The sequence below is a fragment of the Sorex araneus genome, chromosome 3, assembly GCF_027595985.1.
Source record: "Sorex araneus isolate mSorAra2 chromosome 3, mSorAra2.pri, whole genome shotgun sequence".
NCBI lineage: Eukaryota > Metazoa > Chordata > Mammalia > Eulipotyphla > Soricidae > Sorex > Sorex araneus.
This window is the reverse complement of record NC_073304.1, coordinates 100,800,553-100,817,227: the sequence shown is the minus strand read 5'-3', so window position 1 is coordinate 100,817,227 and position 16,675 is coordinate 100,800,553. Positions and strand designations below refer to the sequence as shown.

The following is a 16,675-nucleotide window of genomic DNA, read 5'->3' as shown; positions in this document are numbered from 1 at the left end:
GGGTTCCAGCAATCTATTTTAAGCCCTCCAAGTTATTCTGACGCATGATTAAGTTTGAGGACCACTATTATGAATCTGCCCACATTCATTCCACCTCCCCACCCAAGATTCTTAAATTTTTTAATTATTTTATTTATTTTTGTTTTTGGGGTCACACCCAGGTATGCTCTGGGGTTACTCCTGGCTCTGCATTCAGGAATCACTCCTGATGGTGCTCAGGGACCATATGGGATGCTGGGGGTTGAACACGTGCAAGGCAAATGCCTTACCACACTGTACTATCCCTCCGACCCCACCCATGATTTTTTTTTTTTTGAGAGTAAGTCTGGTAATCTACTGAGGGGGACTGGAGCAATAGCACAACAGGTAGGTTGTTTGCCTTGCAGGCCAACCTAGGTTCGATTCCCCACTCTCGGAGAGCCTGGCAAGCTACCGAGAGTATCCTCCCACACAGCAGAGCCTGGCAAGCTACCCATGGCATATTCAATATGTCAAAAACAGTAACAAGTCTCACAATGGAGACTTACTGGTGCCCACTCGAGCAAATTGATGAGAAACAGGACACAGTGCTACAATCTACTAAGGATAGGAATATCAAACACAAAGCCAGAGCAAGTAAACAGCTGTCCTTCAGCTGACAGCACTGTCTAACCTATCTAAAAATACAAACACTTGAAATTTAAGTTGTTTAAAAAAAAAAACAGAAAAGGTCAGATAGTTTGAGATTCACTGTAAAATACTTCGCCACAAAATCATGACAAAATTTAATTATTGGTGGAGTAATAGGTATGTGAAGGTTTCTTTGTGCTCCCTACTTTTGTGTATTACTAGAAATTTTCCAAATATCTTTTACACTACTCTTATACTACTGCAGGGTCTTTCTAGAAAGTCAGCTCTAAATGTGAATAGCAATACTGCCCCAGAGACTCTACAACTACCTCTGTGCTATTCTGTAGTTTGTTTTTTTTTTCCTTTTTGGGTCACACGTGGCGATGCACAGGGGTTACTCCTGGCTCTGCACTCAGGAATCACCCCTGGCGGTGCTCAGGGGACCATATGGGATGCTGGGAATCGAACCCGGGTCGGCCGAGTGCAAGGCAAATGCCCTACCCGCTGTGCTATCACTCAAGCCCCCACCTCTGTGCTATTCTTTAAGCAAAAAATATTCCTTTGCTCTTGTGTTCCCCATTCTTGAATGCTCTTTACCCAGATACCCATAGTCTATGCTTTTATTCTTTTAGCTGTGTTCAAAGGTCACCTTGACCATTCCATATAAACAGCAAGACCCCAGCATACAAAAATACTACCATTCTCTATCCCATTCCCTGCTTAATTTCCCCCCCAATGCTCTGACGCACAAAATACTTAGTATCTAAGTTCCATAGTGGCAGACATCTTGACTGTTTCACCAACTATCTATTCTTTTCCTCACAACATTTATTGAGTGAAAAGAACCATCTGATACTCAAGTCAAATGGGAGCGACACAAAAGACTTACATGCATCTTACATGTACAGAAAATCATTCGAAACAAATTTTAAAATGCAAGACCCCATTCACCTTCAAGAGCAGCTGAGAACCCCAATGTGAAGACCTGGGGGCTGTTTGTTTTTGTGTGTTTTTCAAACAGTCGGGCGCTGGTCTGGGAGATGCCGGAGGAAGGACTAGGGAGGCACTAACATCCAGCCCGCTGGGGCTTGGGCCAGGAGGCAGATGACGGCGGCGGAGGCCAGAAGTACCAACTTTCCCAAAGTCTCTGTCACTGCAGACGCCGAGAAACACTCAGCCTTCCTCCAAGGGCTGCTGCTGCTTGGTGTCTGCTGTCACCGCAAAGGAGGAAAAGGGAGTTCAGAGAGGGGCTTCTGGCCTAGGGAGAGAGGCAATCTCGACTAGAAAGGGCTTCGAAACCAGGCGGCTTCCGCGAAGGGAACTCTCACCTTCTACGCTCAATGCCCATTGCTTCTGGAGAGATGGAGAAGGGGGTTTATAAGACGACACCGGGCACCAGGGAGAGGGGGCGGGGGGGGGGAGGGGAGAGCGGAAGGGTCGAGGAAGGCACGGCCAGACAGTTAAAGAGGAAGGCGCCCGAAAGGTGGCCTGTTCCAGAAGGTTCCTGTCACTCGGGACACACTCAGGCCCCTGGCGTAAGGGAGCGGGGTGGAACCCCGAGCTTCGGCGCCACTTGACAGGTCCTAATCCCATCTACGTTCCCTGCCAGGCGGTAAGACCCAAGTCTGCGAAACCAATTCCGAGTCCGAGTCCGGCTGACTCCCTTTAACGGGGCACGGAAGGGGGCTGCGTGACGAGCCCCCACCCCCAGGCCTTGGGGGCCCTGCACTCCGGGAGGGCGCCGAGGGCACGCGCCTCCTCGGGGTGGCACCGCTCCGGCCCCCGTGGGTCCGTGGGGCGCCGCTCGCCGGGCCCACGCGACCTCGAGTGGGAGCAGCCCCCGCCGCGCAGGCTTAGCGCCCGGCCCAACTCGGGGCGCCGCCGGGGGAAGCTCGGCGCCCGGAGGAGTGCGGGGGAGCGGCCGGCCGGCGGCCCTGGGTCCCAGCGGCGCGCCGAGGCCGCAAGTCGGGGCTCTGCTCTGTTCCGCGGCCCTCCGGAGCCCCCGCCCGAGCCCCCGCCCGTCAGCCCCGCACGGAACCCTGTCCGGCCCGGCCCGGGCGCGCGGACACCCGCGGTCCCGGGCCCTCGCGCCGTCCCGCCCGGCCGCGGCAGGCGAGCCCCGCACCCTCCGCGCCGCCCCGCCCCGTCCCCGTGGCGGCCGCCCCCCAGGCCGGCCTCGCGAGTACTCACGGCGACCCCGGGCCGCGCGCGGCCGCCGCCGAGGGGACGAGCGGCCCGGGACGCCCCGCGGGGGCGGAGCGGCAGGCCAAGGGGCGGGGGCCGGGCCGGGCGGGCGAGGTCGCGCACCCCCACGCCTCGCCGTCCCGTCACGAGCGCGCGGGGCCACGCTGCGCACGCTCGCGCGGCCACACGCCGCTCACGTGGCCCGCGCACTCCCAATAGCCGCGCGGCCCGCCCCCCGGCTGCCGCCCCGCCCCCGACGCCGCGCTGGCGGCGCCTGCGCGGTAGTTCGGCGGGGGGGGAGGGGGGAGTGCGGACCGCGGAGTCGTGCGTGGAGAAACAAGAGGGACTTTGCGGGTGCGGGAAGGGCTCTCCGGAGGCGCCGACACGCGTTTGGCGCCCCATGTGGTTAGGAAGAATGAACAGGGATGGCAGTGCGGCTGCCTCTTGATAGGCCCGGCCCTGCAGGCCTTAAGAGCTGCAAGTGGCCTCCTGAGGTCCTGCAGACTCCAAGAACTCTGCTTTGCGATTGGGAGTAAAACTCCTCAGTCTTTCATTATTTAACTTTATGCTTTTGTTTAGGGGCCACACCCACTGATACTCAGGATACCAGTGGTACCCTTGCGGTGCTGGGGATCAAATCAGGGCTCGGGCATGCAAAACTTGCTATCTAGCCCTTGAACCGGCTTCCGGGCCCCAGACATCACCCCAGCCCCAAATGCCTTAGGTCTTTAATGAACTTTTTCTGATTTAGTTTAGACACTGTACGATTTAGATAGTTGCTTATGATGGGTTATCAGGTATACAATGTTCCCACCACACCTCTAGATTCCCTCACACTCTTCATCCTGACTCCTTTAACAGTGATGAATTAAATCTTAGTTGTAGTTTGGGTCCCGTGGTCATGGTAATGTTGAAGCTAGTGGTTTGGACATACTGAGATACTTTGTACACCATAGAGAAATCCAAGGCTGCTGACCCTTGCCTATATGTTATATCCAGGCCCTCTCTTCTTGCTTTCCTTCCATTAATTTCCTTGAATCTTTTTCGTTTAAGTCACTCTGCCTCGCTCTAGGGTAGCTGTATTGGACCGGAGAACCGTCAGGCCTTCTCTTTAAACATGGGTGCCAAGGTTGGTTTCAGTGCTGACTCCAGTGACAGTGTTCCAGGAAGTGCCTGGTCTGGCTTGAAGCCACAGTTACGCCTGATCCTGGGAATCGGGATTCTGATCCTGATCCGTTTGAATCGTACATTAAAGACTTCAAGCAAGAATCAGAGAAAGAATAGGAAACGGTTTATTATTGAATAGTATAACTTCTGTTTCATTTTGGTTTTGTGCCACACCTCCCTGTGCTTAGGGAATCATACCTGGCAGGTTCCAGGAACCATATAGGGTACAGGGAATTGAACCCAGGTCAGTAAGGCAAGTGCCCTACCTGCTGTACTACTCCAGCCTGAGAATAGTATACAGTTAAGAATCAGAACAGAGCTGGGAAGATAGCTCAGTAGTAGGCTTCATAGCTAATATGTGCTGGAACCAAATTTGACTCCCTAACACCATGTAGTTCCTCACGAACATGCAGATGTCCAGGTGTAACTTTGGAGGCCATGAGCACTACTGGGGTAGTCCTGTTGTTTTCTGATACCGCAGGACCTGAGCACCTCAGCATCTGGCCCCTAGCACCAAACTATTGGCCATGAGAAGTTGGGCCTGTTCACTTCTTGGGAAGGCGCATGTGCATGTGCACATATATACACACACAAGAGTACACAGAGTGTCATAATATGGGCATATTTCAGGGAAAGTCATGCCATTTCTATATAAATTTCTAGGTTATATAGGTATAGAAAGGGAGTGAATTACTAGGGCATGGGATATTCATGATATTTCACTAAAGAGGGAGTGTTTTGTGGTATTTACTGGCATCAAAGTGCCATCTGGATTCTAATATTTGGTCACTTCCTGGAGTCACCATGGCAATTGTCAATTGGCATGGCATGCTTAGGTGGGATTTGTACTACGTAAATGTATGCAGTGAATAAATAATGAAGCTAGAAGTCATCCATCAGTCACTAGGTCCTCCGTCTTGGACCTCTACCATGCTCTACAACCTTAGGTTATAACTGAGACCTGACCTCACTGTTCTTATCTTTTGAAGCATTTGTGACACATTAACTCCCTCCATTGGCAAAAACAGGGCCAGAGATTTAGCTTAACAGTCCCGAGTGCCTGCTTTGCATGTGGGAAGTTGGGTTTGGGGTCCTGGTACACACAGGCCCCAGCACTTCCCAGAGTGACCTCCAGAGATTTGCTTGGAGCTTGGAGTAGCCCCTGAGCACTGCTGTGTATAGTACACAAACAAACAAACAAACAAACAACAACAACAAAATCAAACTTTCATCACTGTCTCTAGCTGTTTAAGAGAGACACAATCCAAGAGGAGAGACCATGTGAAGTTAACATGATACAGGACAGGGCATAGTACGGCTGCAATTCTTGTATAAGTACAAAGATATTTGCTTAAGGGAATAACAAGATGCTCTAGCTGTTCAGCATCAGAATGTCTGTATGAGGGAATGTTTTCACGCAGAGCCAATGTTTTCTGAGTCTTTCTCCCTGGACATCAGTTTGCCTCCTTTGTGTTGGTCTTTCTCCTGTCTCAGGGCCCAAACAGGCAGCCGTCCATGTGCTTACATGGAATGCTAACATTCTTCAACTGATATGTGTGTATTCAAAAAATAAATATGAAGACCCGCGGCTTGCTCTCTCTCTCCTGCCCGCCTTCAGTGGTCTTGGGTCGCCTCCTCCACCCCTGGGGTGGTGGATGGCAATGGGTGGACGAAGGAGGAAATGAGGGTCAGGCTGGTTAGTATCAATTGCCATTTATTCCAATTTCATCACCATTCTCTCCCGATTCTCCTCCTGATCCCCTTCATCCCTCCTCTCCGGATCCTGCTCCTTCATTCTTCTTCCCCCTTGCTAGCCCTAACAGCCTTAGTTATCTCCCTAATCATGAGGGCGTTGGGGCAGCAATTACACATAAGTGTGGTCATACAATCAACAGATGTAAGGTCCCTCCTTCAGGGGAAGGTTCTTTCAGGACAAACTCTTATTCAGCTAGAAGACCTGCCTAAGGGCAAAATATCACCTAGGGGTGCATTTCTCCTTTCCTTAGTCCACAACTCTTTAAACATTCATCTTAATTCTACTTCTCAATAATATTAGTGATTTTGTATGAACATAGTAAGAGATACATTAAGCTTATAAGATGGCTCTCCTGGGCACATCTCATTATAGATCTCAGACTACAATGCTCAGGCCAAATTAGTCTTTCCTAACCCTAGCAGGGTCCTAATCCAGTTGTCACTTCTTGGATCATGATAGAATCTGTTCATGAGTATGCTCTTATACTTAAGTATTATGGCTCTTGGCCTGAACCATTTTGATGCCAAGGTAGCTCACAGCTTGCACTGGGTCCATCCAGTTCCTTGCTGAGACCCTATTTTTGGGGTGCTAGGAACTAAAGGCAACTGAGGCTTAAGTCAAGAAAACAGAAGCACAGGACTGAATATTAGTTAGAGTCAATTAAGTCCCAAGTTACAAAAGCATAGCATAAACTGTCTTCCTGTGTTTATACAAAAAGGACATTGTTCTAAAGTAACTACGCAAGGACAAAAGGAGAAGAGAAAAGCAATATTTAACTTACACATATAAACCCAGAGTCCTTTGAAGGATCTGACCTTACAAGTCAACACAGTCTGATGAGGGGAGAAAGGTGATAGACCGCTTGGGGAAGCAGAGCACAGAGAAGGAAGTTACAGATAAAACAGAGGCATGGGAGTGCCTCAGGAGCACTGTGATAAACCTAAGCTCCCTGTGGCAAGGGAGACAGGACATATCAATGTTATCCTAAAATGTTTAGAGCTATATTCCTATAAACAGGGGGATGGGGATGCCTCAGGAGCATTGTGATGGGTATTACTCAGTAAACCTAAACTCTCTGTGGCAAGGGAGAAAGGACATACCAATGTTATCCTACAAATATGAGACAGAAGATCCAAGAATAATGCTTTTAACCTAGTTGTTTAACTCCCTAAATATAGGAAATAAATCTCTGTTGGTCTAGGAATTCTATTTTGAATGCATATAAAAATAAATTCTGTAAAAATTCTATATTATGAAATTTCCTGTTATATTTTTACCTCCTAAACTTATTTTCCCTTTTCTAGGAATTACATCACCTCATAGGAATCCCCAGAGGTAAGGCTCTGAAGTCAGTGGGCTCCCCACGGGTGGCTTATGTGAGGCAAAGAGGAGAGAGATGGCCACTTCCTCTTGATCCACCTCTGCCACCCCCAGACCAGCTGGGAAGTCTAGGATTACTAAACTCCACCTTGAGCCTCTGCATGGAACAGGACAGAGTCCCACCAGCCCCACTAGGTGATCATCAAGTCACACCTGATGCCCACTTGACCTTCTCAGCTTAGGAGTTAATTCCCACTACCTGACTTCTCAGGGAATCATGGACTCATGGACTCAGGCTAGAGAGAGAATTTCTCTTTGCAGGAAAGGAAAAACCAGCCCGAGGCCTTACCCAAGCCTCCTGGGTCCTTGTTCTTCCTCACAGAAAATTATTTCAGGAGTAGATAAGCAGTGAAGTAAAAACATTTCCCTTGGGGGTTTTGAGGAAGGAGAAGGAGGGGGAGTAAGGGAGAGGGAGAGAGAGAAAAAAGAGAGAGAGGAGAGAGAGAGGAGAGAGAGGAAAGAGGAGAGAGGAGAGAGAGGAGAGTGAACAAGGGAGGGAGAGGGAGGGAAAGGGAGGGAGCCAGCGAGAGAGAGAGAGAGAGAATGTGAGCTTCTCCAAAGATAGAGAGGGCCCAGTACACACCTAAGGAGGAGAGATGTGGGCAACACATGTTCTTGGGCACTGCATGTGCTTGGCCATGTGGACACAAGCCACAAGAGCATGCAGGCTTGGGTAGCGTATGCACACCTTCCTTTGTTCAAGTTGGCTTTTATAGGATTTTTCCCAAGCTGCCCCACAAGGGGTTTCTAGCTAGATGAGTCTGTTGGGTGATCCCAAGGGGCTAGATTTGGGAATGGTTGATGGTCTTCTTTGAAGTTTCTTTGTTCTTGATGGAGCTTCTTTTAGTGGCGGGTCCAGCCTTCCCTGGGTCTGTTGGCGCCAGATGAAGTCTTATCAGGCCTTAGTTCCTGTGTCTGAAAGGTAGGCATTCTGCAGCCTTTGGCCATTGGTCTTATTACTTCCTAGGAATTCCACTGCCATGGAGGCCCTTTCCTGTCTATCTGCCTGCATCAGTTCCACTGTTCTATGCATGGACCTCTGTGGACACACACAGTAAGTTTTTCTTTTTTCTTGCTAGCCTCTCTTGTATCAGTATATTTTATTCCGGCCATTTTTAACCTAAAAGGGTAGTTAGAGGGAGATTAGCTTCCTCTTCAACAACCCTTAAGCACTGTAGCACTGTGCACCATCATCCCGTTGTTCATCGATTTGCTCAAGCGGGCACCAGGAACATCTCCATTGTGAGACTTGTTGTTACTGTTTTTGGCATATCGAATATGCCCCGGGTAGCTTGCCAGGCTCTGCCGTGCAGGCAGGATACTCAGTGGCTTGCTGGGCTCTCTGAGAGAGATGGAGGAATCGAACCTGGGTTGGCCGTGTACAAGGCAAACTCCCTACCCACTGTGCTATCGCTCCAGTCCAACAACCCTTAAAGCAAAACTTTCTTAAATTTAAATTTTGTTTTGTTTTTGTGTTTTATTTTAGGGCCACACCTGACAGTGCTCAGGTCTTACTCTTGGTTCTTCACTCAGGGATCACTTCTGACCAGACTCAAGAGACCACCTAGGATACCAAGGGTCAAACCCAGGTAAGCATTCCATCCATTCCATCCATTCCAGGTAATAATTCCAGTATTATCACCCTGGTCCCCCAAAATTTCAATTTTCTGAGACTAGCATTTTCTTCCTATACCTCATAGCAGAGAGGCAGAGTCTCTTGCCCCTGCACCTGACTGTCTTCCTTGGGGCCCCTTGGAGGGGGTGGGTTTCAGTTTCCCTCCCCGCCCTGAGCAGAGCTCCTGTGGCCGAAGACCTCCGGAGCCTAGCCACAGCCATGCTCAAGGCCCCTCTCCACACATTCAGATGAGCCTCACGCATGAAGGAACTGGCAGAGGAACCCAGGTGTGTGGAACCCGGGGCTGAGACCACCAAGCCTGCTCGGATCAGGACTGGGCCTCTTTCACCCAGATTCCCCATTTTCCAGTAGCTAGGCGGTCATACCCAGGGACTGCCCCCGGCTCCGTGTAATCCCACCAACGGCCAAAATCCAGATACTATAAAACCAAGCTCCGGGAAGCAACATCTTAGCCTAGTTCTCCCTCTGGGAGAACCTGGCAAGCTACTGAGAGTTTCCTGCCCACATGGGAGAGAGCCTGGCAAACTCTCCATGGTGTATTCATATGCCAAAACCAGTGACAATGATGGGTCTCATTCCCCTGACCCTGAAGGAGCCTCCAATTGGGGCACCATTGGAAAGGACGAGTAAAGAAAGGCTTCTAAAATCTCGGGGCTAGGATGAATGGAGACATTACTGAGACTGCTCGAGAAATTCGATGATCAATGGGATGATGATGATGATGATGACCTCATAGCATAGGGGCCCCTTACAGCATTCTGTACACACTCATTATCCTTCACTTACAATTTGTTTGTTTTGGGCCATACACCCAATGATGCTCAGTAGTTACTCCTGACTCTGCATGCAGAAATTACTCCTGGTAATGCTCGAGTGACCATATGGGATGCCAGGGATTGAACCTGGGTTAGCTGCATGCAAGGCAAGCACCCTACCTACTGTAATATTACTCAAGCTCCTGTTCATTCATTTGTTTTTGTGTTGGGGGCCACACCAGGTCATGTACAGGGCTTAGTTCTGGTTGTATACTCAGGTATCCCTCCTGATGAGGCTTGGGGACCATACCGATTCCCAGTGATCTAACCAGGGGGCAGCTGAGTACATGGCAAAAGCCCTACCTTTGGTACTCTTGTTTCAGTCTCTGATGCCCATTTTATATTGCAAGTCTTTGAGCTGAGCAGGGCTACATTCCAAGACAGATAATGAAAAGTTTGGGTTTTTGCTTTCCCAGATCCTTGACAACTAGAACGGAGGCATGTGAACCAGGCCTGGCAAAATAGTCTCTGAAAATGTGCTTTCTGGGGTAAACAAATAACAGAAATAGAACAATGGAGAGTTCATCCTGGTAGCTGTGGCTTTGTCCCTTGGCCAGGAGCTGAAGCAGTTTGAGTACTGATAGTGATGACCACCACCATCCAACAATTACCAGGCCAGGATTCTCCTTGGGCTGGTTCTAGTATCCAATTTTAGTTTTTGCTCTGGTAGACTGGCTTTTCTTCTAACTTTCCAAATGTACATGCCCTGTTGGGGATCACGTGGCCCACCACAGTCCTCAACAAATGGCTTTTCTGGGGAGTTAGAAATGTGGTTCAAAGGGCATCTCAGACAGAGAAGGGAATACCAAGCAAAAATGTGGTGGGAGGACCCGTGTGGGATGGGAGAGGCGTGCTCGGAGCAAACTATAGACTGAACACATTGGCCACCCAAGACCTCCATTACTAACCACAATACCCAAAGGGAGAGAGGGAACAGAGGGGAATGCCCTGCCAAAGAGGCGGGGTGGGGAGGGGGATGGGGTGGGAGTGGGTGGGAGGGGTGATGGGGTCATCAGCGGAGGATGGGCACTGGTGGAGGGATAGATACTCAAGCTGTATATGACTGAAACACAAGCACGAGAATATGTAAACCTGTATCTGTACCCCCACGGTGATTCATTAATAAAAAAATAATAAATTTAAAAAAATAGAAACATGGTTCATACCTCACACTTTTGAGGCCCTAAAGTCCATCCCCAACACTGCTGCTTCCTGGGGGCCCACCAAGTGTGGCCCTGGGGGGCTGCACAGCACCAATAAGTGTGGCACCACCAACAAAAACAAACACAACTTGCTTTTTTGTTTAGATCATGCTGAGTAGCACACTGACAGCTGGTCATTAGTTTTCCCAAGCTGTCTTCACCCTGTACATTTAGAATAAAGACAGATTCAATACTTCAAGTTGTCTTGTACATAAGTTGCTGGTAAGAAAACTCTACTGGTCTCCCAGACAAGTAAACCTTCTTCTGAATTTTCATTTCTTTCTTATTGCTAATTTAGCCATCTAATACTACAACTTATTCAAACTGAACCATGAGAAGGAAGCATTTTATTTTATTTTAATTTATTTATTTATTTTGCGTTTTGGGTCACACCTGGCGATGCACAGGGGTTACTCCTGGCTCTGCACTCAGGAATTACTCCTGGCAGTGCTCAGGGGACCATATGGTATGCTGGGAATTGAACCCGGGTCAGCCGCGTGCAAGGCAAACGCCCTACCCACTGTGCTATTGCTCCAGCCCCGAGAAGGAAGCATTTTATTTTATTTTATTTTATTTTTATTTTTTGGGGGGGTCACACCCGGTGATGCACAGGGGTCACTCCTGGCTCTGCACTCAGGAATCACCCCTGGTGGTGCTCAGGGGACCATATGGGATGCTGGGATTCGAACCCGGGTTGGTCATGTGCAAGGCAAACGCCCTGCCCACTGTGCTATCACTCCAGCCCCCGAGAAGGAAGCATTTTAGATGTCTATCTCTCACCTTCATTAAAACTGAAATTTTTAATTTTACCTTGTAAGCATCTTAAATTTTATCTCCAATACATATTTTTTGGTTTATGTTTTGCTTTCTCCTGAAGTTGCTCGAGACCGTATTTGTGGTCCTGGGAACTGAACACGGGTCCCCTGCAAGCAAGGCAAGTATCTTACCCAATGTTCTATCTCCAGCAGTCCTATACATCTTGACTCAAACTTTCCCTGATAGTTCTTAGTTCTCCCTCTTTTCACAGGAACCATTGTACCCAACTAAACTCCAATTCCAACATCTGTTTTTCTAATTTATGTTCTTTTTAGTTGTCTATTGGTCTCAGGGTAAAATTTATGCCAGTTTTCCTTCCTTTTTTCCTTCCTCCCTCCCTCCCTCTCTCTTCTTTCTTTCTTTCTTTCTTTCTTTCTTTCTTTCTTTCTTTCTTTCTTTCTTTCTTTCTTTCTTTCTTTCTTTCTTTCTTTTCTTTTCTTTCTCTCTTTCTCTCTTTCTTTCTTTCTTTCTTTCTTTCTTTCTTTCTTTCTTTCTTTCTTTCTTTCTTTCTTTCTTTCTTTCTTTCTTTCTTTCTTTTTCTTTCTTTCCTTCTTTCTTGCCCTAGGACCCTTGATGTACAAAGCAAGTGCTCTACTTCTGACTCATGTCACTGAACTAACTTATGTCAATTCTTTAGATCCAGTTTCTGCTCAACTCTCACCACTTCCTTACTTGCATCTGATACTCCAGCCAGCCCAAATTGCACGATCTTCCAGACCATGCAGGATGTTTCTTTACTTTCCATAGTGGTTTGGTGAGTCCAGAGATCACCAAGTCAGCCCTTCTCACCACTTCTTACAACCACACAAAGATATATACATACCCTGTCAGGTCAAGAGAGGGCACCCCATCACCATGGGCAGAATGATTAGTCCAGGTACAGGTCTGTGACCTACATAGAACCAATCATAATCTTCCATTAAAAATTCTCTTGCTTGCTTGAACCACACATGGCAGTACTCAGGGGGCACTTCTAGAAGTGCTCAGGAAACAATGAGGTGCCAGGGATCATCCTGGGCCTCCTGCATGTGAAGCAGGCACTTCTACCTGTTGATCTCTCTGGCTCAAACTCTATTGCTTTGGGGGCCATGATGCTAGGATATGTGGCTGATGCTGCAATACCCAGCTCTGCCCTCCACATGAAAAAAGTATGTTTAAAGCTTGACGGGGAATGAGGTCCAGGCATAAAGAAAAGAATAGTCTCGTGGAAGTTGGAGCAAGAAGTGGGTTACATGTATTTGGGCCCTTAAATTCAACCCTTCCTTGGGACCGGAGCAGTAGCACAGTGGGTAGGGCGCTTGCCTTGCATGTAGCCAACTCGGGTTGACTCCTGAAATCTCCCATATGGTCCCCTGAGCACCACCAGGAGTAATTTCTGAGTTCAGAGCCAGGAGTAAACCCTGAACATTGCTTATTATGGCCCACAAACAAACAAACAAAAAACCCAACTCTTCCTAATTTAAGGGCTCAAATACATTTCTATGGGGTACGGGTTCCCGAGTGGCGTTCTGGAGACCTTACCAGGGATGCTTATCACTGGGTAAACTGGCCTTGCAGCTTAATGTGGGGCCAAGGTCGTCATGCTTCTCGATCCCTATGGGAGACCAGGGATTACCCAGGTCACACCAGAAGTTTTTAGAGGCCTCCAGGACTGCACTTGGCAATGCGTGGGGTATCATGTGGTACAGGATGAAACCTGGGTTGGTTGCACGCAAGGCATGCATTTTAACTCCTGCTCTATCTCTCGTCCCTACACTACACTTCTCAGCTGCCTCCTTACTCACATAGGTCTGTGTTGGTTCTTAGCACTTGTAAATAATGGGATGAATGTAATTAAACTGCAGACTCGAGAATGTGAAACTGGCAGATCTGGAGTGAAGTGGAGGCAGTGGAGATCCAATGATTCTTGATTGGGAAGTTGGAAATCTCAGATATGTGGTACCATACAGATTGGGTCATGATATTCCTTTTTTGTTTCTTGATCATGCATCCACTATAGATGGAGATTCCAGGGACACAGATAAATGTCTGGAAGTTGGAGTATGTTGGTCTCAAGATTTTCAGAGGCCCTGTAGTTCAGCTCTCCTCTATGCTGGTAGATCCAGAACTGTATTATATAGCTTTGTTTCTAGACCAGCAAGTAAACTGCCAAAAGCCAGATAATGACATACCACAGAGCTTCTGAAAGTCATAGCATCTTCGCTAAACTAGAATGAAGAGGAACAGAGGTGGGGCATTCAATAGGAGCTTAGGTCACAGGGTGTTCCAAAGATAAAGCCTGATCCTCCAAGCTACTCCCAAATGCTTCTCTCCACACTCTCCCATAAAATAATATTGTTGGTTCAGAATTCAGACAGTGCTGTAGATTCTGCTACCTGAAAAACTTGGCTGTGAATTGTGTGGGAAACAGTGGGGCATAATGGTTAGAGATCTCAAGCATCCCCTTGAACCCTCTAGGCATCTCCTTTCACTGTCTGGTTTGGCACTTCACCTTCTGTCATGAATCCCCCCACATCTGTGGTGGAAATTCCACTTGAGGATCTGACTTGCTATGTAAACATTCGGTGGGCAAATGATACCACTCAGAAGTACTAGAGTGCCTGCTCTGCTCTTGCCAGTGGAACGCAGACAAGAGGGAGAAAGATTCAAAATTCTCTCGATTGTTCTCTGAGTGGCCTGTTCTGAGGTATGGTATGGTTTTCCTTAAATACTGTGCGCTTAACAAACAGCCCTGCCGACATACCTGCACTCTCCTCACCACTCATGGAGAGCAGTGGCCAGCTCTCTCACACCTCTGTCTCTCCACATCTCCCCTGTCCCACCATTCCGTGCTTCCCCTTCACCACACATATGTGAACACTCGAATCCTTGCCTCAGAACTTGCTTTCTCAAGCACATGGTGAAGATCTTGCCACACACAAAATCTTTGTCCCAACATGGCGTTCCCACAGCAAGAAGATCCTGAAGACGCAATTGATGTTTCCTGCTCAGATGAAGGACATGTAGCCCAGCCTGCTGGCAACCTCTCTGAGACCCCATGCCAGGGCACCGCACCTCGCTTTCTCTGTCCTACTCCCTAGAAGTCAAAGTCATTTCATGACTTTCTTTATGGGTTCTCACATTTTCTCCTGGGCAGACCTGGGTTTGCAACCTGCTGTCTTCTGGGCCTCTGATTTCAGGCAGCTAAAGGGCAGGAGGCCAGAGGCTGGCAGTTCAAAGCCCCCTTTACAGATGGTCTGTTGAAGCACTGTTCAGAGCAGATGGCAAGAGGGTGAAAAAAACACTGTGACAGTCGTGTGTGAAGCCAGGGCTGAAGAGGAAGAGGGTGATTCTCGGCCCTTCCTGAGCATACAATTGGCAAAGACTTGGTCTCCTCTCTGCAGAGCCCACATGGCTCAGGCTGGACGAGGAGCTGCATGGCCTGCGTGGGCCCCTGAGCCCATGGGGTTTCTTTTTTCAGCACTTGCAAAGAACACAGGCCTCTATAAGAGTTGTGCAAATATACTGGCTAAGACAGACGGCTCAGAAGCCAAAAATAGCCTCTGGATCCCCACTGGCTTTGGTTATGCCATGATGCCAGCAGGGGTGGTGAGAGCAGTAGCTGCCCAGTGATTAAAACTGTGATCTCCATGTCTTTTGTGCCTTCTTTTGGAGGGTTTTACATGTCTGTTCTGTTTCACTGAGGCAGAGGAGAGACTCTGGACCTTGTCAAAGCATACAGCAAGAAGACTCCCAAGCTTCTTCCAAGCTCAGAAATCTCACTTTCAGATCAGACAAGATCTTTTGTTCCTATGTCCTGGACATCCAGATTGTATCCAGAGAATGAATCACAGGGGCTCTGTTGAGATAAAGGCTCTGCCTACAGTTCCCAAGTTCTCAGAGGATGCCCAAATTCAGCAGTCCCCCAGGGGGTGCTTTGGTAATGGAGTCTCAGTGTTACATTGGGCCACAGTCACAGACAAGCAGGCGAGGATCAAGTGCAGGCTGTTTGTTGGTCAGAAATGGAAGTTTGTATGGTTGCCTCACCTGTGTCATAAACATCTCCTTGGGGCTAAGCCTAGGGGCCAGAACCCCTCAGGGGTTAGTATCTGGTTGTGACTACTGGAACATGACCTAGCCAAATGTCAAAACCAGTCAAATATCCTTCCAGGTGTAGGTTGTGATGGACTCACACCATGAGTAACTGTTCTGGAGGTCATGAAGCTAGTTGGGGTGGGGAGTGGAGGATGGGCAAAGTGTTCCTGGTGGTAAGACACAAAAACTAAAGGCCAAAGCCAAATCCAAACTTAGGGGCAAGAACTCAGACTCTTGGTGACATAAAAGGATATTACAGTGAATAAGGCACTTGCTCTGCATGTGGCTGACTCAGGTTCAATCCCCAGCATCCCATATGGTTCCCCAGGCACTGCAAGGAGTGACTCCTGATTGCAGAGACAGGAGTAAGTCCTGAGTATTACCAGGTGTGCTCTCAAACAAAAAAAAATCAGGCTCTTGGTGATACTTTTTAGCTCACAGAGAGCCCAGAATCGAATTAATGGGTTTGAAAGAATTGGATCAGTAGAGAATTCTCACACCTGTCAAACACAATCTCATGCCCAAATGGAAAGTTTCCAGAAGGGATATTCCAGAAGTAGCATCCTATGAGGACCATATGTAACAGACAGTGGAGAAAGGAGAAGTTTCCAGTGGAAGGGATCAAGAGCAACCCATTTTGTTAATGAAAGGACTCACCCCACTGTCCAGGATGTGTTATATGCTGCAGTTTAATAACTGAGTTTTCTCTTCTCCCCGTTCCCTTTTTGTTTAAATGGTTATCTTATTTCCTCCACAATTTCATTTTAGTAACATAAGGGTAGTTAAGATTACTTTTTAGCCATAGATGAAAAATTCATAAGAAGTCATATTCATCTCAGATGTAGAATTATATTTCTCAGACACCCTGAGCTAGGGGATCAGTTACTTCACTGATTATGTTTCTAATCTCATTGCAAAATGGATTTTTGGAGAGAATGTTGGATCTAAAATTATTGCATCATTAGACAATTTTTTTTTCTTTTTGGGTCACACCCCTGTGCACAGAGGTTACTCCTGGTTCATGCTCTCGGGAATT

General features: G+C 48.1%; 1 protein-coding gene across 10 annotated transcripts in view; it reads right to left on the bottom strand.

The window, feature by feature from the left end:
- PARP6 (poly(ADP-ribose) polymerase family member 6) overlaps positions 1–2,955 on the bottom strand; it is a 31,142-nt gene extending 28,187 nt beyond the window's left edge. For 4 of the 10 annotated variants that reach the window (XM_055131273.1, XM_055131280.1, XM_055131281.1 and 1 more), the window contains exons 1-2: positions 2,800–2,954; positions 1,561–1,820 (exon numbers count right to left, since the gene is read on the bottom strand). The gene's annotated coding sequence lies outside the window, so the exon portion shown is untranslated. Of the gene's footprint in view, positions 1–1,560; positions 1,837–1,937; positions 2,647–2,799 lie in introns of those variants that run through there. The other 6 variants (XM_055131276.1, XM_055131278.1, XR_008629199.1 and 3 more) reach the window with 6 other exon arrangements.
- Positions 2,956–16,675: the final 13,720 nt, after the last annotated feature.